This window comes from Symphalangus syndactylus, chromosome 10, assembly GCF_028878055.3.
Source record: "Symphalangus syndactylus isolate Jambi chromosome 10, NHGRI_mSymSyn1-v2.1_pri, whole genome shotgun sequence".
Classification (NCBI taxonomy): Eukaryota; Metazoa; Chordata; class Mammalia; order Primates; family Hylobatidae; genus Symphalangus; species Symphalangus syndactylus.
This window is the reverse complement of record NC_072432.2, coordinates 26,381,127-26,405,075: the sequence shown is the minus strand read 5'-3', so window position 1 is coordinate 26,405,075 and position 23,949 is coordinate 26,381,127. Positions and strand designations below refer to the sequence as shown.

Below are 23,949 nucleotides of genomic sequence, written 5' to 3'. Positions count from 1 at the left end.
AGTGAATTATGGTTTGTTCAATGCTTGAATGGTCAGATTTCATCTCTGAGCATACATTTTCTTTTGATTATATTAATTTACTTAAGTATTTCCTACAATTCAGAAACCATAAAAAAGGTTACTTTAAGCAGAGGCACAGAGTCAAAGTCATACAGCAGTTTTAAAGATACAGTTTTAATTTTAACAATTTATGGAGGCTCATGAGAATGTGGATGTATTTGAAGAAAAAAAGGCTGAATTTTCATTTTAGCAAAATAGTCTATAATTAACTTTCTTCCGAGAATGCCTGTATTTCAAGCCAATTATCCTTTTTTTATTTTCACTAGTTTCCAGTGAGCTGTTTGGTGTATCATTCTTTCAGTTAATCAGTCTTTTAGTAATTCATTTATTCATTAAGTATTTTTGTCAGTTCTCCTCCTCCCCTAGACAAACATACCGGCAATTAGGGACAATGGGCATGCGCACAAGTATCATGATGGATTATCGTGAGTGAGCTGCAGAAGTGCTGATGTGAATCTGTGGCTGGGGGATCATGCAGTATTATGGGGAAGGGCTTATGGAGCAGGGGCATTCGAGCGGGGTTGTAAAGGGTACATAGATGTTGACCATTTAGCAAGGAAGAGGAACACATTTAAGAAATAGCAAAAGCAAATGGATTTGTTTGGAAATCTCAGTGCGGTGCGAAGAATCTGTGAACAGTCATGTGAATTTATTGTCTCTTCTTTTAAGCACCCCTCTCCTATTTAAATACTTAGGCTGCAGCACTGCACGAATCAGCATTTCTCAGGATATGTTCTGAAGTGTATCAGTTGTGTAAGATGTTCCTGGAAAAAGAGGGCCAAATCTGAGAAGTCTTGCAGTTAGGAGCCTTTTGTTTTGTTTTGTTTTTTTGTTTGTTGAGTCTTACTCTGTCACCCAGTCACCCAGGCTGGAGTGCAGTGGTACCTTCTCAGCTCACTTCAACCTCCGCCTCCCGGGTTCAAGCAATTCTCCTGCCTCAGCCTCCTGACTTGCTGGGATTACAGGCGCCCACCACCACGCCCAGCTAATTTTTGTATTTTCAGTAGAGATGGGGATTCACCATGTTGGCCAGGCTGGTTTTGAACTCCTGACCTCAGGTGATCCACCCGCCTTGGCCTCCCAAAGTGTTGGGATTACAGGTGTGAGCCATCGCGCCCTGCCTATAGTGGCTTTTTAACATTCTGTGCAATCTGTGTTCCATGGAGCATTGTTTAGGGAATGTTCCTCTGAAATAATATCCATCATCAGCTTTCTGTAGAAGAAATATCCTACCCTGTTTTTAGACGAATCTGTAGAAAGGAGCTTCAGATGGCCGTATGCACACTGTGGATCTATTTAGAGTTGTAGACTAGGATCTCTGCACTCATTTTATAATTCTCCCTTCTCATCCTGAATTGGCAACTTTTTAAATTTTATAATGGATAATCAAAACAAATACATAAACTTACATATGGTTACATAGTCTGATGCCTCTATGTTGAATAAATATAACGTGACTATTATTCGATACATCATAATTATTTGTTGAAAGAATGAATATTTGAGAGACCTCAATTGTTTGGCGTGGCAGATCTGTTGCTGGGGAGTGACAGTTACAACGTGTGCAACTCTCACTAGGAAAGGTGATGATATTAAAATATTCCCATCTACAGTTCTTTTTGAGTACAAAGGAAATCTAGTTTATAAATAAGTTAAAAAGAGAATTCCTTTAATCATGTATGTGTGTCTGTACGCACAAAATTGAGTCACATGCGTGCTATTTAGTTAAAGAGAAAATTAAAATTTGAAGAACGATATCTTACAGTGGTCCCTCTTAAATGAGAAAGTTAAGCATTCAAGGAAAAGAGCTAATTATCCTGTTTATTGTGCATAGAAAGCATACTTGAAGATCTTGGATTTTTGTAAGATTGCAGGCTTTCAAAATTCTGACAAGGCTGCTTCTAAATTCGTCAATGTTGACGGCTGTCTTTTTGTAGGATGACAACTGGTTGGTGTTGCTCCATTTTATTGAAAAAAGAAAAGTATCAAAAATGGTTCCACCATCTGTTGGATGTGAAGCATTGTACTATGAGATAGTGTGTAATGAGGAAAGGCTGTTGCTGGGATATCGTCTGAGACCCTTTTTAAGATACAAAATGTGCTATATGAGGGAAAAAGGCCTACTTCTGTCAGATTTAAGTCTTTAGAAGAGCTGTATAAGTAGGTTACAGGGAGATATTGGTGGAAGCATTGTCCTTTCTTGTTTGCATACACAGCAGACTTTTCCACCTTCTCTCCTTGATTTCTTGGGCAATGTTATTTTTGAACAAGAAAGGAAAAGTCTTCCTCGGAGGACTTAATTAAATGGTTCAATGGAGTTAACTACTTTTACTTTTCAGGTGGTTTAATTCTTTAAGTGAAAGCAAAGGCTCTCTGTGAAAGCCATTTGTTTTTGTTAATCAAAATGAATGTGTAATTCTTATCAGGTGAAAGAGAAAATTGTTGCTTGTGGTCTGCAGGAGGAATCCAGAGGTTTGCTGGTCAATGGTTAAAAACCGGCTCTCTTGGAGAGCAAAAAGGCCTGATTTGCAGTGTTTGTCATGTTCTGTGGTGAAAAATGCTCCCACCATGGTAAATTTCAAGACATCAAGCTGGCATTACATGATCTGAAGTTGAAAAGAACGGCGCAAAGGCACATCCTGACGGCATTTTCCCTTACAGATACGAGAGATGTCACTAAGAGCAGAGGATAATACCATTTAGTAACGTAATTAGGAATTGAAGAGATTTGAACATTTATTACCTTTGCTTATATTACCATTGATTTAACTGTAAGTTGATACAATTTAATTTTTAATAATGGCTGTATTTAGCAACTTACTCATAAAATTCTCAAAAAGTGCACAGTCAGCTCCCATGAACCAGTGTGAGCCAACTCTAGCCCACTGCTGGTAGACCAGCCTGTGTTAGATTTTTGGATCCAACACTCACTAGCTGTGTAATCTCCAAGACATACTTTCCTCAGTCCCAAAGTGAGGAAAATGAGAGTATGTACCTCATAAGGTTATTGGGAGGATTAAATGAGATTTAAATACAGAGTCCTTGGAGGAGTACCCAGCACCGTACTAAGTGCTCAGTAAATGTAAGTAATTTTTAGCATTAGAGCTTTGGAAGTTAGGCATTGTTAGTCACAGGATGAGATAGGAGGTCAGGACAAGATACAGTCACAAAGACCCTGCTGATAAAACAGGACGTGGTAAAAGAAGCCGGACAAAATCCACCAAAACGAAGATGGTGATCAAAGTGACCTCTGGTCATCCTCGCTGCTCATTGTATGCTAGTTATAATGTATTAGAATGCTAAAAGACACTCCCACCAGCACCGTGACAGTTTACAAATGTATGGCAACGTCAGGAAGTTACTATATATGGTCTAAAGTGGGGAGGAACCCTCAGTTCTGGAAATTGCCCACCCCTTCCCTGGAAAACTCATAAATACTCCACCTCTTGTTTAGCATATAATCAAGAAATAACTATAAGTATACTCAGTCGAGCAGCCCACACCGCTGCTCTGCCTATGGAGTAGCTATTTTTTTATTTCTTTATTTTCTTAATAAACTTGCTTTCAATAACAAAAAAAAAAAGAGTAGAGGGAATGCCATATGGCTGTATATCTGACTATCCTTCTAGTGATTTTAAATCTCAAATGCATTTAAGAACGGGCTGCAGGTCAGTATAACCTTCTTTCTGTTATTGCCTGTTTTTAGTAAAAGCAATTTCTCTCTCAGGTCAAAACTGTCCTTTTTCTTCTTGGCTTCTTTCCATGTCGTCTGCATCTTCCCTTGGTTGTTAGTGGTGATGATGACATTGGCTTTGCTCAATCTTGACAGTACTGTTGCAGTATTGAACCTGCAGTGGCTTTGCAAGCTTTTGATGGGACATCTGTAGCTCTAGAATGAAGCTGGAACAGAAAACCAAATACTGCATGTTCTGCTTCATAAGTGGGAGCTAAACATTGAATACACATGGACACAAGGAAGGGAACAATAGACATCAGGGCCTACTTGAGGGTGGAGCGTGGGATGAGAGTGAGGACTGAAAAACTATCAGGTATTATGCTGATCACCTGGGTCACAAAATTATCTGTACACCAAACCCCCACGACATGCAGTCTACCCATGTAACAAATCTGCACATGGAGCCCTTAAACCTAAAATAAAAGTTGGAAAGTGTATTAGTTCATTACGTTGCTATAAGGAACTACCTGAGACTGGGTAATTAATAAAGAAAAGGGCCGGGCGCGGTGGCTCACGCTTGTAATCCCAGCACTTTGGGAGGCCGAGGCGGGCTGATCACGAGGTCAGGAGATCGAGACCACGGTGAAACCCCGTCTCTACTAAAAATACAAAAAAATTAGCCGGGCGTGGTGGCGGGCGCCTGTAGTCCCAGCTACTCGGAGAGGCTGAGGCAGGAGAATGGCGTGAACCCGGGAGGCGGAGCTTGCAGTGAGCCGAGATCGCGCCACTGCACTCCAGCCTGGGCGACAGAGCGAGACTCCGTCTCAAAAAAAAAAAAAAAAAAAAAAAAAAAAAAAAAAAAAAAGAAAAGGGGCTTAATTGGTTCATGGTTCCACGTGCTGTACAGGAAGCATGGCTGGGGAGGCTTCGGGAAACTTACAGTCATGGTGGAAAGTGAAAAGGAGGCAGGCACATGTTACATAGCTGGAGGAAGAGGAAGAGGGCTAAGGGGAAGGTGCTACACACTTTTAAACAACCAGATCTCATGAGAACTCACTCACTCTCATGAGAAAAGCAAGGGAGAAATCCTCCCATGATCCAATCAGCTCTAACCAGGCCCCTCCTCCAACATTGGGGATTACAATTTGACATGAGATTTGGGCAGGGACATAAATCCAAACCATAAAGAAAAAAAAAAAGAAATGTGATTCCTCAGGTTGGTAGTGGGGTCTGGTGGGAGGTGTTTGTGTCATGGGGGCCGATCTCTCATGAATGGCTTTGTGTCCTCCCCATGGTAATGAGTGAGTTCTCGCTCTGTTAGTTCACATGAGAGCTGGCTGTTTAAAGGAGCCTGGCATCTCCTTCTCCCTCTATTGCTCCTTCTCTCACCATGTGATACACCTGCTCCCCCTTCACCTTCTGCCATGACTGGAAGCTTACTGAGGCCTCACCAGAAACAGATGCTGGTGCCATGCACCCTGTGCAGTTTGCAGAACTGTCAGCCAAATAAACTCTCTTTCTTTTTTTTTTTTTTTTGGATGGAGTTTTACTCTGTCACCAAGCTGGAGCCACCTCCACCTCCCGGGTTCAAGCAATTCTCCTGCCTCAGCCTCCCAAGTAGCTCGGATTACAGGTGCCCACCACCATACCCAGCCAATTTTTGTATTTTTAGTAGAGACGGGGTTTCACCATGTTGGCCAGGATGGTCTCTATCTCCTGACCTCATGATCCACTTGCCTCGGCCTCACTAAGTGCTGGGATTGCAGGTGTGGGCCACCACGCCCAGTCAAACCCTCTTTCTTTAGAGATTACCCAGTCTCAGGTAGTCTTATAGCAACACAAACAGACTAACAGTTGGTATTTCAAAAATATTCTCTGGCTGCCTAATCCTATGCTGTTAAACCTCTGCCAGTCAAAAGGATCATCCCACATGTCACCGTCTACTGCATCCTCCCATTCTTTATAGTTAGTTGTTTTCCTGCTTGCTTCTGTGAGGTCTGTATTTTTCAAACTGTGGATTGGCTCCATTTACTGGGTTAGGACATTGATATAATGGGTCAAGACCAACATTAAGAAAAAAGGAATATACTAGAATAAAATAGAAAAAGTTAAAGGGCATCACACAAAATTAGTCTAGGTATTATTCTGAAGCTTGCATTTTATATGCATCTGTGCATACTGAGCTGTGAGGTGAGATGCATCTCTTACTGTGGGCGCTAATCAAAAGTTTTAAAAACACAATTTTAAGTAACGTTCAGTGGTTACTGAATTTTTTATATAATTTAGTTCTCTCTCGAATTTTCTTGTCGTCATAGAAAATGTCCTATATCAACTTTTACAGCTATAACCATCTGATCTTCGACAAACCTGATAAAAACAAACAAAGGGGAAAGGATTCCCTATTTAATAAATGGTGCTGGGAAAACTGGCTAGCCATAGGCAGAAACAGAAACTGGACCCCTCCCTTACACCTTATACAAAAATTAACTCAAGATGGACTAAAGACTTGAATGTAAAACCCCAAACCGTAAAAGCCCTAGAAGAAAACCTAGGCAATACCATTCAGGACATAGGCATAGGCAAAGACTTCATGACTAAATCACCAAAAGCAATGGTAACAAAAGCCAAAATTGACAAATGAGAGCTAATCAAACTGAAGAGCTTCTGCTCAGCAAAAGAAACTATCATTAGCATGAACAGGCAACCTACAGAATGGGAGAAAATTTATGCAAGTAACCCATTGGACAAAAGTCTAATATCCAGAATCTACAAGGGACTTACACAAATTTACAAAAAAAAACAAATAACTCCATCAAAAAGTGGGCGAAGGATATGAACAAACACTTCTTAAAAGAAGACATTTGTGCAGGCAACAAACATAGGAAGGAAAGCTCATCTTTGCTAGTCATTAGAGAGATGCAAATCAAAACCACAATGAGATACCATCTCACGCCAGTTAGAATGGTGATCATTAAAAAGTCTGGAAACAACAGATGCTGGCGAGGATGCGGAGAGATAGGAATGCTTTTACACTGTTGGTGGGAGTGTAAATTAGTTCAACTATTGTGAAAGGCAGTGTGGTGATTCCTCAAGGATCTAGAGCCAGAAATACCATTTGACCTAGCAATCCCATTACTGCGTATATACTCAAAGGATTATAAATCATTCTACTATAAAGACTCATGCACACGTATGTTTATTGCAGCACTATTTACAATAGCAAAGACTTGAAACCAACCCAAATGCCCATCAATAATAGACTGGATAAAGAAAATGTGGCACATATGCACCATGGAATACTATGCAGCCATAAAAAAGAATGAGTTCATGTCCTTTCAGGGACTTGGATGAAGCTGTAAGCCATCAGTCTTAGCAAACTAACACAGGACAAGGAAACCAAACACTGCATGTTCTCACTCATAAGTGGGAGTTGAACAATGAGAACACATGGACACAGGGAGGAGAATATCACACACTGGGGCCTGTCAGGGGCTGGCGGTAAAGGGGAGAGACAGCATTAGGACAAATACCTAACGCATGCAGGGCTTAAAACCTAGATAATGGGTTGATAGGTGCAGCAAACAACCATGGCACATGTATACCTATGTAACAAACCTGCATGTTCTGCACATCTATCCCAGAACTTAAAGTAAAATAAAAAAAAATATAGAGAGAGTGCATGGGTTATCACCTTGAGTTGCTACTTGATTGAAAATGTCGTGCTTTTCCCCTCATAGTTAGGTAGTAATTTTGCCCTCAAAACCTTAAAGGCATAGTTTTGCTGATAAGAAGATGTGATATCATAACTTTAGAGGCAAACTTTTTTCTCTCTCTCTCTAGAAGGTTTCTGAAGAATCTACTTTTGATTCTGAAATCTCCCTGGGGTATGTCTTATGAAGATATTTTTGCTCGTTCTGCTGGGCATTTAGTTTGTTCTTCAGAAGTGAAGGTGCAAGTGGTTCTTACTCCCTTTCTTGTTTCTGAACCTCGTATTAAATGAATTTGTCTACAGTTTCCTTAGCTTTTCTCTCATTTTGTCTATTTATCTTTCTACTCTTCATTAGGGGAGTGTTTTTTGATCTCCAATTTATCTTGAATGTTCATTCCGTTATTCTATCTCTCTGTTGACTATTTTATTTCAACAATCACATATTTTTAAAAAGTCACTTTTAAAATTTTATGTAGAGTAAAATTTATTTTTGGAATATGATTCTATGAGTTTTGACAAACCCATATAGTTGAGTAACCACTGCCACAATCAAGGTATGGAACATTTCATCACTCCCTAAAATTCTCTCTTGTGGCCCCTTTGTGGTGAACCTGCCCTGACTGTCACCCCTGGCCCACATGAACCACTGATTTCAACACATGTATTTTTATTTTTTAAATTTTTTAATGGCTCCTTGGTATTTCTGATTCCCATTTTTTCTTTGCAATTTGTTCTTACTTTATTGATCTAACTTGATTTTGTTGTAATATTAAAAATCATGTGATGTCATATCCTCTTGAATGGTTTCAGGGTTCTCATGCATGAATTATCTGCTTCTTCCAGGGCTAGCCATGTTCTCTTGTGCTCTCTCTCTCCCTCTCCCCACCCCCTCCACCCCCACCCTCATTTTCATCTTCGTTCTTTTCTTTCTTGCTGGTTGGGTTTTCTTAAATGACTGGATGGTCACTGGCTGCTTGTTGATTTTTAGGAGCAAAGAGGAGGCTGAATAGCACAGGTAGCCAGAATGGGTTTCCGTTGCAATGGGGAAGGCCTGATTCCCGAGAAGGTCTTAGACTTGACTGGGAATCCTGACTGTGGGCTTCTGCAAGTGCTGTGCGTGGCCAGGGGTGTCAACAGACCAGCTTCTGTAAAGTGCACAGGTGGGAAGAGCTAGGGTGGAGAACCTCTAGAGTTTCTGGAATAAACAAAACAAAACAAACAAAAGCAAGGAGGGCTGTATTCCAGGGGTCAAGAGCTTTAGAATATTCTACCCTTGAGTAGTGTTGCTTCCCCTACCTGGTGTCTGATGTGGAGATCCACAAGTCACCTCCAGGCCTATCTTCCTCATCTCTGGCCTCAAGACAGGGTATGTCCATGCTCAGGCGGATGGCTCACTCTCTGTAGAGACAAACTTAGGTCTGTACCTGGGGTAGATGCCTCTTCTGCTGGAGGAACGTACTTTGCTTATATGGAGTAAATAGAGCGTGCAAAGGACCTGAGTAGCCAGCTGATCTGAATGCACTTTTTGAATAGCCTGGCCATTGTGGGCCTGGTGACATTTCCAGAGCCCCTATCTGTCTGATATTATTGGCTGTTTTGTTTTTCTATCAATCTGCTCCTATTCATTGACTATCAACTAAGGGGTCTTCCTTCTTTCCTTTCTACTGTCAATGCTTTTAGTCTTTATTTTTTAAAGTTTTAAATTTGAGACAGAGCCTTGCTGTGTTGCCCAGGCTGGAGTGCAGTGGTCCAATTATGGCTCACTGTAGGCTCGACCTCCCAGGATCAAATGACCCTCCCACCTCAGCCTCCCGAGTAGCTGGGACCAGAGGTGTACACCACCATGCCTGGCTAATTTGAGAATTTTTTGTAGAAAGGAGATCTTGTTATGTTGCCCATGTTTGTCTCTGGGCTCAAGCAATCCTCCCGCCTCGGCCTCCCGAAATGCTGTGATTTTAGGCATGAGCCACTGCGCCTGTCCTTTTCTTTTTTTTCTTTTTTCTTTTGAGACTCCAGCTGTGTCCCCCAGGCTGGAGTGCAGTGATGTGATCTTGGCTCACTGCACCTTCTGCCTCCTGGGTTCAAGTGATTCTCCTGTCTCAGCCCCCTGAGTAGCTGGAATTACAGGTGCGTGCCACTATGCCCAGCTGATTTTTGTATTTTTGGTAGAAATGGGATTCTACCACGTTGGCCAGGCTTGTCTCGAGGTCTTGACCTCAGGTGATCCGTTCACCTCAGCCTCCCAAAGTGCTGGGATTACAGGCCTGAGCTACTGTGCCTAGCCCTTTTATTCTTTTAAACAACTCTCTTTCTTCCTCTCTCTGTATGTATGTACATGTTATATATGTAGATATGTACATTTAAAAATATTTCAGCTGGGCTTTGGGTGGGAGGTTTGCCATCTGAGAAGAAAATGTGTATGATTTTGAAGGTAATAAGGATATTTATTTTAAAATATGGTGTCTAGTTCAGACCTTCCACAAAATTCTTCTTTTCTTCCTGTGCCATTAACCTGTGATGGAAAAGGTTTAAAGCTGGACATCTTTCTCCTGATTCAAGGCACTGAACACAGCAAAAGTATAATGACCTATTGAGTTTTAGTTTAATTATATAATCGATGACCAGGAATAAGTATATTTAAATAAGAGCTGATATATTTTGTGGCTAGACTCTGCCTTGAAGTACCTAGGAAGAGAATGTGATTTGCTTATTGAGTTGCTTGGAAGAGGTGAGGAGAATAGTCGGAGTTACAGTAGTTGACAATGTTGTACACATGCTTAGTTCATTTTCTTTAACACATACTGTTGTAAAATATACTAATTTTTGGGGGCAGGGGAAGGAGAGCATCAGAATAAATAGTTTGGGTGCTGGGCATGGTGGCTTATGCCTGTAATCCCAGCACTTTGGGAGGCCGAAGCGGGCAGATCACTTGAGGCCAGGAGTTCAAAAACAGCCTGGCCAACATGGTGAAACTCTGACTCTGCTAAAAATGCAAAAATTAGCCAGGCGTGGTGGCAGGCGCCTATAATCCTGCTACTCAGGAGACTGAGGCATGAGAATCACTTGGGCCTGGCAGGTGGAGGTTATAGCGAGTTGAGATTGCACCACTGCACTCCAGCCTGGGCAATAGAGCTCGACTCCAGCCTGGGCAATGGAGTGAGACTCTGTCTCAAAAATAAATAAATAAATAAATAAATAAGAATAAATAGCTAGTGCATGGTGGGCTTAACACCTAGGTGATGGGTTGACAGGTGCAGCAAACCACCATGGCAGATGTTTACCTGTGTAACAAACCTGCACATCCTGCACATGTACCCTGGAACGTAAAATAAAAATTAAAAAAGGATGCTAATTTTGGTATAATTTTTCCCTCCCTCAGTCTACCTATCCTGAAAAATCATATTTAAATGAATTTAATGTATAAAATTTGGAATTTAATAAATTGAAGTGCGTTAGACAGTTTCCTCTTCTCCCCAAGGACAGTTCTTTAACTCCATAGTGGAGGCCAATGGTTACATAGATGTTAGTCTGTTGGAATTGCTTTTGTAGCCATACAAGTTAGGAAATGACTGATCTGCAAATTGTCAAATAAGTAGAGTCTATGGATTGCAAGGAGGCTTATCCTGTGCTCCAGGATGTCTGGCAACAGGTGCCTGCATTACTGTGCTGAGAAGAATGTTGGATCTTTTCTGGACTCTGCTGAGAGTGGTGTGATTAGTAATGTCTGCTCTGAGCACAGGAGGTAGCACATAAGCTAGGCATAGATCAGTATGCCAGTAGTAGTGGTTGTTCTTGTTATTTTTATTGTTAATTATTAGTTTTCCACAATTTATTTAGCTTATTTATTATTTTGGGCCATACATTTATCTATAAGACCATAATATTTTAATGGAAAATATATACCTGAATGTATGGTATTTCTAGTTCTGTTTGGGTCTTTTTTTTTTTTTGAGATAGGGTCTTGCTCTGTTGCCTAGGCTGGAGTGCAGTGGTATAATCACAGCTAACTGCAGCCTCAACCTCCCAGGCTCAAGCAATCCTTCCACCTCAGCCCCCCTAGTAGCTGAGACTACAGGTGTGTGCTATCACACTCAGCTAATTTTTGTATTTTTTTGTAGAGATGAGGTTTTGCCATGTTGCCCAGGTTGGTCTCAAAGTCTCTGACTCAAGCAATTCACCCGCCTCGGCCTCCCAAAATGCTGGGAGTACCAACGTGAGCCACTGTGCCCAGCCTGGTATTTTTTAAATAAATATTTTATTTGAAGATATAGTTTCATATAAGAGCCAAGCGAGATATTGATATTTTATCATACAATTTTCTTTTCCTTTCTTTTCTTTTCTTTTCTTTTCTTTTCTTTTCTTTTCTTTTCTTTTCTTTCTTTCTTTTTTTTTTTTGAGACGAAGTCTTGCTCTGTTGCCAGGCTGGAGTGCAGCGGCGCAATCTTGACTCACTGCAACCTCCGCCTCCCGGGTTCAAGTGATTCTCCTGCCTCAGCCTCCCGAGTAGCTGGGACTACAGGTGCACGCCGCCATGCCTGGCTAATTTTTGTATGTTTAGCAGAGATGGGACAATTTTCAATAAGAGATTTCTGTTCTACATGGGTGAATTTTGAGAGTGATAGAGATTTAAGTTTTAATAGTTGCGATATATTCTTATAAGTGGGAACTAAACATTTACGCATTTATGTCCATCTACACATGGTCTTTTCTTAACAATAGAATTGTTTTATGGTTTTCCCCCATCTTTAGGCTTTAAATAAGTATTTTTGTTCATATTGCACATTTGCTATAGGTATGATACTTATTTACTATATCAAAGGAATTGAATGTGATCCTTCTTGTGTTTCTAATGTTCTGTTTTCTTACAAACTTTGTTTTGATATTTTTCAGACTATCCTCATATCTTAGATACTCGAGTCCCAAATCTGCATGTGTTTATCTTGGCTGTAATCAACAGTGCCGGTTGGTGTTCCTGGGCACAAATCACAGGGCTGCTCGATGTCACACATTTCCTTTTTTGTGTATTCCCGTGATCAATATCAGCAACAGTACAGGGAATAGACTCTCCTCCACCAGCTCATATGTTTCTTAAACAACATGTAGGGGTGTGTGTGTGTGTGTATTAATTTCTCACCTTTTACACCATAATTCAAAATCTAGGTGACATGTTCCAATACCCGATAAGCATTTCATAGCGGGGTAGGTCAGGTTTACTGTGTAATCCCTTTGATAATGGCTTCTTTTATAAATACATGAGAGAAGTTACAATTGAGTCCTGCTGAGGAAGTAGATCAATAGGTGGCAAGTTGTTTGACCCTTCGAGCCAGAAAGAGAATTTGGTAAATTGTTAGACAGGTTATTGACTGCCCTTTAGAGAGCCAGGGGTTTGGATTCTGTAACTCCTTTCAGCTGGGGCTTGTATTTCATGTATGAGAGGCCTACATTATCATAATCCATTTTTCGCTTTTATGTTATCTATCAGCAGCTCTCGTAAGTCTGCTTTCTGAAGGGCATTCCCCATTTACGTGCTCTAATTCACCATCTTTTAAAAAAATTATAAAATTGATGTTTTGCAACCAGAGGCATTATATGTGAGTTGATAGAGGTGCTGCTACGGGGAAGAAGATTAGTGGTAGAATTAAGAACAAGACAATGGCTATGGAAGGAAATTCATGAACAGACATCGCATCAACACTACAGGAAGATAGGCTCAAAAAGCATCTTAGACCCCAAAATCCTAGAAGAATATCAGGCTTATCGTCATTATAATTATGCCTTTGGCTGATGTTGAATGGTGCTAATGGTACACTACCAAATTTTTACTTAAGTGGCTCAATTAAGTGGAAAATGCCCAGATTGACCCCAATATGTAAAAAAGGTATTATCTTAAAATGTCTCTACCTATTAAACGGTGATTCTCCTGGAACTGCTCAAATGGGAAATCTGTGGAAATATGTAGAATTGTTGCACTTATGTTATCATGAGACTTAAAACATTTGATGGGAGAATTACTTCATTTGTACAATTTTACACACCTGAAATTATAACTCAATTTGGATCATTTTTGTAAATTATTAATAGTTTATACCATTTCCTAGGACGTTTTATTCATTTGAGTTTTTGTTTTGAGTTTTGAGTTTTTTTATTCAAGGGAAAAAATGTTCCGTTTTTCTTGTTATCTCATATAATAGGCTGTTTTGCTTTACAGTTCTGAAACTAACAGACAGAATCTTTTATGTGCAATGAATGTGAGTTTTAAAATCTTCTTATGGGGAATAAAATATGAAGACTAGTAAAGTGAGTATGTGTATACTCTGTCCTGGAAGAAGTGCGTGAAGGAGGCCCAAGGCTTGGCTTTTGGGGGTTCAGGTCTTCTACAACTTGGGCTCCCGGTGGGAAAGAAAGAGAATGGTAGGAGGAGAAACTGCCCAGGCAGCAGAGGCATCTGCAAAAGCAAGTGGCCGACTCTGTGCTGTTCTTGCTGCGGCAGCTTGGAGCTGGCTTCAGTTCAGATTTTCTAGGCATTGGAGGAGGTCTTCCTTAAACAAATCTGTTAACATTTTTGTTTTGGGGAGAACACAGCGCCACATAGATGTAAATTCACCAGTTTATATTTCTGCCTGAAGCTGCTGCATCTCACTGCTCCCCTGGGCCTCCCATCCTGGCAGGAGTAGGCGTGGTCTTGGTCCATCCAATCTTCATCACTATGCCTGGTTTCTGTCCTGCGGTCCTCTGGCTGTGTTTGTTCCTGTTGTTCCCTCTGCCAGGGGAAACCTCTTTGAGCATGGGATTCCTTGGGCTTCTGCAGCTCCGGGTTTTCTCTTCCTGGGGTAGTTGTGGTGGCAGGTTTCTCATGGTGAGCAGGTGATGGCTGACCTGCGTAGGGTTTATCATCATCCTCTTTCTCTCTCTCTCCTCCTGTCTCTCTGCCTCCACCCTAGTGACATGCTGTTTCCTTTTCTCACTACTTCTGGGCTTAAATGCAGACATCCTCAGTGAAGCAAACTCAGATGGGACAGACGTCCACGAAGAGAGCCAGTGTCACAACAGAGAGAATCATTCTTTCTTTCTACTACTCTGTTCTCATTCCATATGGCGTACATGGGCATCACGCTTTTTCCTCCACATGGGAGCTGTTGGAGGCAGGGTGATGGTCATCAGTGCACACGGGTGCGTCCTAATGGTAATTTGTACCCAGGCCTGCTCTGATCTTTCAGATGCCATTTTTGATTGGTGAGTGTCATGATGTACAGGTGTTAAGTGGTTTGAATACCATCCCTGCATGGAGACATGATTAACATCATTGTCACAAATTCCGTATTTCACATATTGGCTCGGGTGCAGATCTGGAGTCGTGATCCTTTTTGCTATCTTTCCTATCTGACTCCTTCCAGTGGACTTTGTTCCCTCTGTCTCCTGGACCACGGCTAGAGTTCCCAGTGTGGTCTTTTGGGACATTCATCCCACCTACTTTATTTTCATCTTTCCTGGCTGGTCCTTCCTCAGACGGTTGAGCTGGAGTTACTTTTCCCCCACCACTTGTAGAGTATTGGTGTTCTGTGTCTGAGCTCCGAGGTGGAGCAGGAGGATTAGAACCTCGCTTCACCAAGCATTCTCCTTTGGAGGGGCTGGCATTACCTTTAGGGGCTGATCAGGTTTGGGAGATTTAGAAGTTGGAGAGTGACAGTCTTCCTCCTTGTTGAGTGTTTCATTTTCTAGAGACTTCTCAGTCTGTCTCCTTTCTGCATCCTGGTCTGACTGCCTTCTGCCGGGTGTGGCGGAGTTCCCAGTCTGCGATGACTCACTTCCTGTCCTCGACCCTTTCGGTTCCTGAGTTTCTTCACTTCGCCAGCTTGGGTGTCTCTCCCGAGGCCGTCGGTCCAGTTTTGACCCATCCAGCTGATGCTGCAACTTCTCTTGTTCCTTCTGTAGCCGTTCTTCTACTTCTCTTTCTCTAGCAGCTGTATCAACAGGCTTTGCCACTCCAAAGACAGAGGCAGCTCGACTGGACTGGGAGTTACTAGCAGAAGAATCATTTCCCTTAGGAGTATTATAAGGCTTTAGATTCAGTCTGGATCTTTGGCGGGGACCTCTATCATCACTCCTGTAATCACTCCGAGAGTAATCATCTCTGGAGCTGCACGACCCATCATCCCGTCTGTTGTATCAGTCTTCAGAGCGGTCCCTGCCTCCTCTGTAGTCATCCTCCCTGCGGTACTCACTGCCGAATGCCCTTCCACCACTGCCTATCCAGGAATGATAGCCTCTAGCATGGTCTCTGCTGCCTTGGTCATCACAGCGATCTCTACCGCCAGCTATATCGATCCATATCCCGGGATGGGCCATCCCGATACTCATACCAATACCCGTGGCCATACCGGTCTGAATCATAACGATCTCGATACTTGTCTCCAAAGCTATCATCACCCCTTCTAGGCGGGTAGTCATCAAAGCTGTCTGTGGCAGAACGAGCCCTCCAGTCTGTATCTGTTTTGACAGAATCCCGATTTCTATCACGGCCAAGAGAACGACCGTCCCTGTCTTTATCCTGTGCTTGATCAGCAATGTCCACTCGAATTCTCCTGTTACCTAGAGACTCTTCACTGAGACTCAGGGCACTGAGCAGGGAATCCAGGTCCTCAAATTCAGCATAACCAAAACCTTTCAGCCTCTCTGGATTGCTGGGTTCACGTGGTAAACGCACTGCACTGATACTTAATCCTCTAAAGAATTCCTTAATTGACTCTTCTGTCACATCATAGGGTAGGTTCCCTAGAAAAGCAGTGTAGGGCGGCGATTTGAGAAGAAGGCTCTGGTAGATATTGGGTTCTTGAGAAGCCCGTGGAGCAGTGGGAAGGATGGAACTGTCAATTGGAGGCACCCTATACACATTGTTATCATTACTGTGTCAGGTTGTTGAAACATCTCCTTCCAGATCATCTGTTTCATCAGCCCAGCCGACTGGTTTGGAAACATAGGTGCTTCCTCCACCAGTCCCCCAATCCTCAGCCAGAAAGTCTGTTAGGGAGATAGTTTTCCCCTTCTTAGTCTTCTTTTTTGCTGAGGCTGCCATGTTGGGAGCAGGAAAGCAACACTTTCATTTTAAAAAGCATTTTGTCTCATATTAGTATAGCTATTTTATAGTGGAATTTAAAAATATGACAATATCAATCTTTTAGTGGGCAAGTATTGCCTATTTACATTTTTATGATTATTGAATTGTTTCTCCCAACTGTTAAGTTTCTATTTGTCCTGTTTGTTTTATGCTTTTTCTCTTTGTCTTCACTATTTTTTTTTTAATTATATTGAGTTAGATTTTTGGTTCTTCTAAAAAATTTGATATTTTCCCTTTTGTAGGATTTGAATTTATGTAATCTTATTTCCATTCTTTGTGATTATACTTAAAATGTTATTGCATGTGCTTAAACAAAATCTAAAATTCAATAATATTCTAACCTTTCTCATGAAGAATAGAAAGATCTTAGAATACTTTAAGTCTCATATGCCCTCTCAACTTATTGTCCAGTATTTTAGCTTTGTCTTTTAAAAAAAATCCTATATAGTAGACATTGTTATTATTCCACACAATGTGTGTTTGTGTGTGTGCCTGTGCATGCCTGTGTGCACATTTACATTTTATTTGCTTGCCACTCTCCTTTTTTGCATTTTAGCTTTTCCTTCTGGAATTATTTTCTTTCTTCCTGACAGTGTATTTTTTTTTTTTGAGACGGAGTCTCACTCTGTCGCCCAGGCTGGAGTGCAGTGGCGCAATCTCGGCTCACTGCAAGCTCCGCCTCCCTGGTTGACTCCATTCTCCTGCCTCAGCCTCTCTGAGTAGCTGGGACTACAAGCGCCCGCCACCACGCCCGGCTAATTTTTTTTGTATTTTTAGTAGAGACGGGGTTTCACCGTGGTCTCCATCTCCTGACCTCGTGATCCGCCCGCCTCGGCCTCCCAAAGTGCTGGGATTACAAGCGTGAGCCACCGCGCCCGGCCTGTATTCTTTATAATAAGTAGCTTCATGGGAGACCTGATGGTGGTAATCTCTCTCAGAGTCTGCTTATTTTTAAATGTTTTATTTCTTCTTCTTCCTCTTCTTCTTCTTCTTCTTCTTCTTCTTCTTCTTCTTCTTCTTCTTCTTCTTCTTCTTCTTCTTCTTCTTCTTCTTCTTCTTCTTCTTCTTCCTCTTCTTCTACTTCTTCTTCTTTCTTCTTCTTCCTCCTCCTCCTCCTCCTTCTCCTCCTCCTCCTCTTCCTCTTCTTCTTCTTCTTCCTTCTTCTTCTTCCTTTCCTTCTTCCTCTCCTTCTTCCTCTCCTTCTCCTTCTTCTCCTTCTTCTTCTTTTTTTGAGATGTTTGAGATGGAGTCACGCTGTGTTGGCCAGGCTGGAGTGCTGTGGCACAATCTTAGCTTACTGCTACCTCTGCCTCCTGGGTTCAACCAATTCTCCTGCCTCAACCTCCTGAGTAGCTAGGATTATAGGCGTGCACTACCATGCCTGGCTAATTTTTGTATTTTTAGTAGAGACAGGGTTTCACTACATTGGCCAGGCTGATCTCAAACTCCTGACTTCAGGTGATGTGATCCACCTGCCTCGGCCTCCCAAAGTGCTGGGATTACAGGTGTGAGCCACTGCACTCAGCCGGCCTATTTCTCATTCTTTAAAGATAATTTTGAATGACATAAAACAATCATTGTTGCTACAAAATGGAGTGGTTCAGACTTAGGAGGAACAATTAAAATTACATTTAAACCTTCTATCATCTTCCTACATCCCTAACAGTTAGTTATGGTCTTGGCCATTGGGTAAAATGACTTCCTTGGTTAAAATCAGAGTGTGAAAGATGATCCCCAGCAAAGAGATTGGTCTCTCTCCTAACTCAGAGAGGAGGAGCTAAAAAGCCAGTTTCATGATGTGAAGTCAGAACTTTTGCTTTTTAAATGTTCTTAAAAAATATGGCCAGGTGTGGTGGCTCATGCCTGTAATCCAAGCACTTTGGAAGGCTGATTTGGTTGGATTGCTTGAGCCCAGGAGTTCGAGATCCAGCATGGGCAACATGGTGAAACCCCATCTCAACAAAATTACAAAAATTAGCCAGGCATGGTGGCAGTTGCCTCTGGTCCCAGCTACTCAGGATGCTGAAGTGGGAGGATCACCTGAGTCTGAGAGGTCAAGGCTGCAGTGATGTGTGATCCTGCCACTGCACTTCAGTCTAGGTGACAGAGTGAGACTCTATCTGAAATTTTTTTTTTTAAAGTTGTATTTTTTTAAAAAAATAGGTAATATGTTAAATATGTTAGTATACTTCTTCCTTTATGAATGAAAGCCTGTTACGCACAAAGGGGCCTGTGCTGGGGGTCCCTAAGAATATCCTCAGGTTTGATGACCCTCTGGGAGGTTTCACAAGACTCAGCATACAGTCCTACTTATTCATGTGGCCATGATTTGTTACGGTGAAAAGATACAGAGCAAAATCAGCAAAGGTAAAATGCATGGGGACAGGTCAGGAGGAAGCAAGACGCTTCTTCCGGCAGAGCCACACAGGATGCGCTTAACTCCTCCAGCAATGAATTGTGACACCCTGCGTCAGACACTGCCAACCAGCGAAGCTCCTTAGAGACTTAGTGCCCAGGGGTGGCGGAGAGGGGAAGTGGGTTATCACCAAATTCCAGACACCCATAAAGAAAGCAGGTGTTTAGCTGTTTGTACAAACAGCTTCAGCACAGTGAGCCACTCTTGGTGGTGAATGATGGTAGAAAACCCTCCCCAGATTCAAATTCCCAGACACCAGAGAAGGGCTGTCCTTGTAAGCAGGACTTTCAAATGCTAGCAGGCAGCCCTGCCATGTTAACTCATTTTCACATAGAGCCCATAAGGAAATCATCATATAGCAACAAATTCTTTTGACATCTGAATTCTGCTCTCAGATCCTCTAGTTTGAGTGTAAATGTGACAGTGGTTAGGTAAACGGAAAGCCAGAGAAGGTGGACTTAAGTGCTCAGGAGGGAGAAGATGGAGATGGATATAATTGACTTAGAATATGGCAAGAGATTAAGGGGCCGTGGTAGCTGTTTGATTTCACCAGGAGACAGGAATGAAAACAAAGTTTAGAGATTTGTTAGAGCTAGAAGTCTTAAAATTAGTCGTTGCCTATAATGTTAGAGATTTATATCTATTAAAGAAGGTTTATTAACCTCAGCACTGTTGACATTTGGGACAGGATAAGTCTGTCAGGGAGGGGGCTGTACCGTGTACTGTAGGATAGCCTCATTCCTCGCCTTCTGACCACGAGATGTCAGTAGTATGTTCCCCTCTCTGCTCACTCCCAAATGTGACAACCAGAAATGTCTCCAGACGTTGCCTATTGCCAAATGTCCTCTGAGGACAGTATGAAAACATGGGATTTACAGAAAATAAATCCATGAAGATCTTAGCTTTGTATGTCTGAGTTGTTCACTAATATTTCACATTTACAGTAGTTTTCCATTTATAAAACTTTTTCATCTGATTCCAGTAGCAACTTCATGAGAGAACCAGGAATATTTTATTCCCACCATATAGATGAAGGTCGTGAGACACAGAGGTTAAATTACTTTGCAGGAGAGCAAAGAGAAAGTAGTAGTAGTTCGTAGCTGTAGTATTAATAGTAATAGTAATAATAATATTATAATTAATGGTAGACATTTTCTTGAGTGCCTACTATGAGCCACAAATGGTTTCAAATGACTTACACGTGTGAATTTTGCAGCAGCCTGAATTGTGCTACTATTATGTTTTTCTTCTAGATGAGAAAGTTGAGGCCAGAGAGGTTAAGAAACCTAACCCAAAGGCACGCAGATGGAAGGTAGACTAGCCAAGTACAAACCCAGGCACTTTGTCTCCTGTGCTCCTATAAGCACTGGATTCTGGATAAAAAGAGAGTGTTTCTGGGTTCTTGCTCTCCCCAGTCACGTTCTTTCTCATTCCTATCTTCACAGAGGTTGCCATTTGCTTATTTCGCTTCCTGCATTTTGACGAGCTCTGGTCTAGTGATTTGCATATAACTTTTCCTATATTTTTAACAACTGAATCTCACAGAGAAAAAAAATTTGAAGTCATCTTTCTGTGACCTAACTTTGCTATTTCAGATGCAATCTTCTATTATTATCTTGATTCTCTCTCTATTTTTAATACAGCATTTTATGTAAATCTGGATTTGTTGCAACTGTCAGCTCAGTCTTGATACACACACTTCAGCCAATTCTTGCATAGCTCATCTAAGAGACTTCTGTTTATGATGCTAAACATTTCAGCATATTCCTCACATCTCTCAACCAGCTCTGAATGCATTACATGTCATATTTCCACAATTATGTTTTGTTTTCCAGAAAACTTGTGAATGTGTCAATTCATCCATTCTTTTTTTTTTTTTTACTTGTTTCCTGATTCTTTTTGAACATCCATTTCTCATGCCCTCTGTCTTCTTCCTACATTCTTACTCTTAATATGGAGGAGGAAAAAAGTTTTATTCTTCCTCTAGGCCTAGTGGAGAAATCTTCTGTTTTCCTTAAAATTTCTATTCAAGACAAATTTTAGGAAGACCTTTCACAACCTTTTAAATGCAGTGTTTGGAAAGGGCTTTAGAACTAATTGTATGGTGCCACCGATTCGTGTTAGATGCTTGACTTCTCTCTTCTATAATCACATGAGGATCACCAGCCCCTCAGTTTGTTTCTGTATCTGGTTTTCTTTTCTTTTTCTTTTTTGCTGAAGAGGTGGAGTGGTGGGTGAGTAGAAGTTGAGAGTGTGACTTCAGAGCAGAATGTTGTTGGATTAGATTAGATGGACATTAATACATGGACATGATGTTGAGAAATCCAATGTTTGATGGGATTTTCAGATGTGTTGAGTTTGAAATTAATTAGTTTCCTACAGATATTGTAAATTTTATTTTCAATATAAGGCAGTATGAGTTGCCATCTCTGTAATTACACTTATTTCTTCTGAGTCTTATGGTCTCAACTCATGAGGCCATCCCACTCTCTCTCTCAATAGTTAAGCCTTCTTTTTTTTTTTGGAAGATCTTATTCTCTTTTGCTAGCTCTGAATATAATGTGAATCCTCCAATCCTCAAGTTTTAATTCATTTTAGTACTCATGATTCCTGGTAGTTTCAGGTATAAATTCCTTCTTTCCCTTAGCATTTATTATTTTGGTTACTAATTCTAAATTGAACTTTTTCTCTCCTACATCAAAATTTTGGATAATTTCTTCCTGTTATGCATCTTTAGAGAAAGTTATGCTACATACTGATTAACCCACTATTAAAAAACCATTAAATCTTAGAATTTAAAAAGATAATTGGAAAAAGTACAAAGCATTGTTATCTGTTTCTAGTCCTAGATATCAATGTACATTGCATAGTATGTTAGTAAGTTTGCACTTTGGTCATGAGATTAGCACAATATTTTTCTAAAAGACAGCAGAAGCTTTTCAATGTTTTTTTTTTTTTTTCCCCAGAGTAACCCTTTTTCCAAATAGAACTTTGATGCTCATACCAAACATATCAAAGTAGTGTTTTATTTATATGCATGTATTTTATAAGTTCAAATCTATCACCCTTTCATGGTGCAAAGTCAAATGGTGAGAACAATTCGATTATTTTCCTGAAACGATACTTCAAACTTAGTGGTATGGGCAGCAAGTGAAGTTCATTACTATCCAAATAGAATTCATTTTTGTCTTGCATGGAGGAAATCTGTGCACACATAGTGAAGAGGTACAAATTGCACTCTCCTCCAACAGTTCACTTTTCAATCTCAGGATGCTCTTTAATTAAATAATTAAGCAGAATTTTACTTTATTTTATTATTTATTTATTTATTTATCTATTTGTTTGTTTTTGAGATAGCATCTCACTGTGTCTCCCAGGCTGGAGTGCAGTGGCACAATCTCTGCTCACTGCAACCTCTGCCTCCTGGGTTCCAGCAATTCTCCCACCTCAGCCTCCCAAGTAGCTGGGATTACAGGTGTGCACCACCATGTCTGGCTATTTTTTTGTGTTTTTAGTAGAGACTGGGTTTCACCGTGTTGGCCAGGCTGGTCTCAAACTCCTGACCTCAAGTGATCCACCTGCCTTGTCCTCCCAAAGTGCTGGCATTACAGGGGTGAACCACTGCCGCTGGCCCAGAATTTTAAATTAAATTAAACGTAAATGGCAGAAGAAGGTTGTTCCCCAAAGCATGCCCCCAAACTGAGTGAACCTGCAAGTTAGTATGAAGCGGATCTCTCAATGGGCTAAACTTTCTGTAACACATTTGACAGTGGATTCTAATTACAGTTTAAAAAATGGTTAAAATCCACATGTAAAATTTTCAAATTAAACATCGTAGAAACCTGAAAATCTCAGGGGCAACTTTATCCCATAGAATACATTTTGAAAAACAAAACACAAGAAAACATGCTCAGTTGTTACTATAACTTTAAAATGCAGCCATACGTAGTTGCTACGTTTTAAAGTTCAGTAAAGTTCAACTTTCCAAGTTAGAACTTGCAAATATCACATAACACACCACAGTTGTCTGTCCAACTTCCTCTGTCTATTGTCTGGAACATAGTTCAGAAGTAGCCTCTGGAAAAATGTGGCCAACATTTTGTCTGACTTCAGCATAAGGAGAGCAAAAGACCTTACCTGCTACACCTTTCTCGCTTGAATCAATAACTCTGGTATTTACCAACATTTTAAACAAACTTGACTATCTAGAGAAGGCAAGGCAGAACCAAGTGCTGTGTGTGAGAAATTATCTCTTGACAGGTCAGCGGTTATACAAGCACAATCATCTTGTATGATTTAGGTTATTTACCTTTATAAACTTCAAAAGCATGACTTCTTTATATCACAGTCTGATAATATCTATTAAGATGACCCTACATTATCAGGAAAAAATATAACTAGGTTTGTTTATACTCTAAGAAGGCAGGAAAATCGTGTAAAGGGTTTTGAAGGATGTTAATTAAAATAGTTAAAATGAGTCCAGCAGTTATGGGGTTAACTCCAATTACCTGGAACATTGGCTTATATGGGACATTAAATTCCTGAAGAATGCTGGAAAAATGAGACTTGCATGTACATTTTCCTACCATGAATCTGACTCCATGGGAGCTACAATATTTAATCTTTATTTCAGAAGTGCTAGCGTGCTTTGGGTAGGTTTTATCTGCACTGACAAATGATTACTGCATCAGCCTTCTCATGGGACACCAGGGACAGGGATGCTGAAAAGAACCTTTTACCAGGAGAGTCGAGTTTGAAACAGTGAGGACGTTAGAGAAGTCACAGGAAGAGACACATGTGGATACCAGAAAGGAGAGGGGTTAGAGAGAAGCAAACGGGGAGGATGTTCTTCGAGGAGCAGCTCTGAGCTCTGTGGCTTTTGTGGCCATGGGGGTCACAGCAGCTAAAGCTGTCTCCTCAGCGCCAGCCGAACATGGGAGCAGTGAGTAGATGGGACAGCAGCTCTGAATCAG

General features: G+C 41.1%; 1 protein-coding gene and 1 pseudogene across 5 annotated transcripts in view; one reads left to right on the top strand and one right to left on the bottom strand.

Moving 5' to 3' along the window:
* NEBL (nebulette) overlaps nucleotides 1–23,949 on the top strand; it is a 391,737-nt gene that overhangs the window by 126,437 nt on the left and 241,351 nt on the right. The window lies entirely within an intron of this gene.
* On the bottom strand, nucleotides 15,033–16,544 carry LOC129491912 (eukaryotic translation initiation factor 4B-like; annotated as a pseudogene).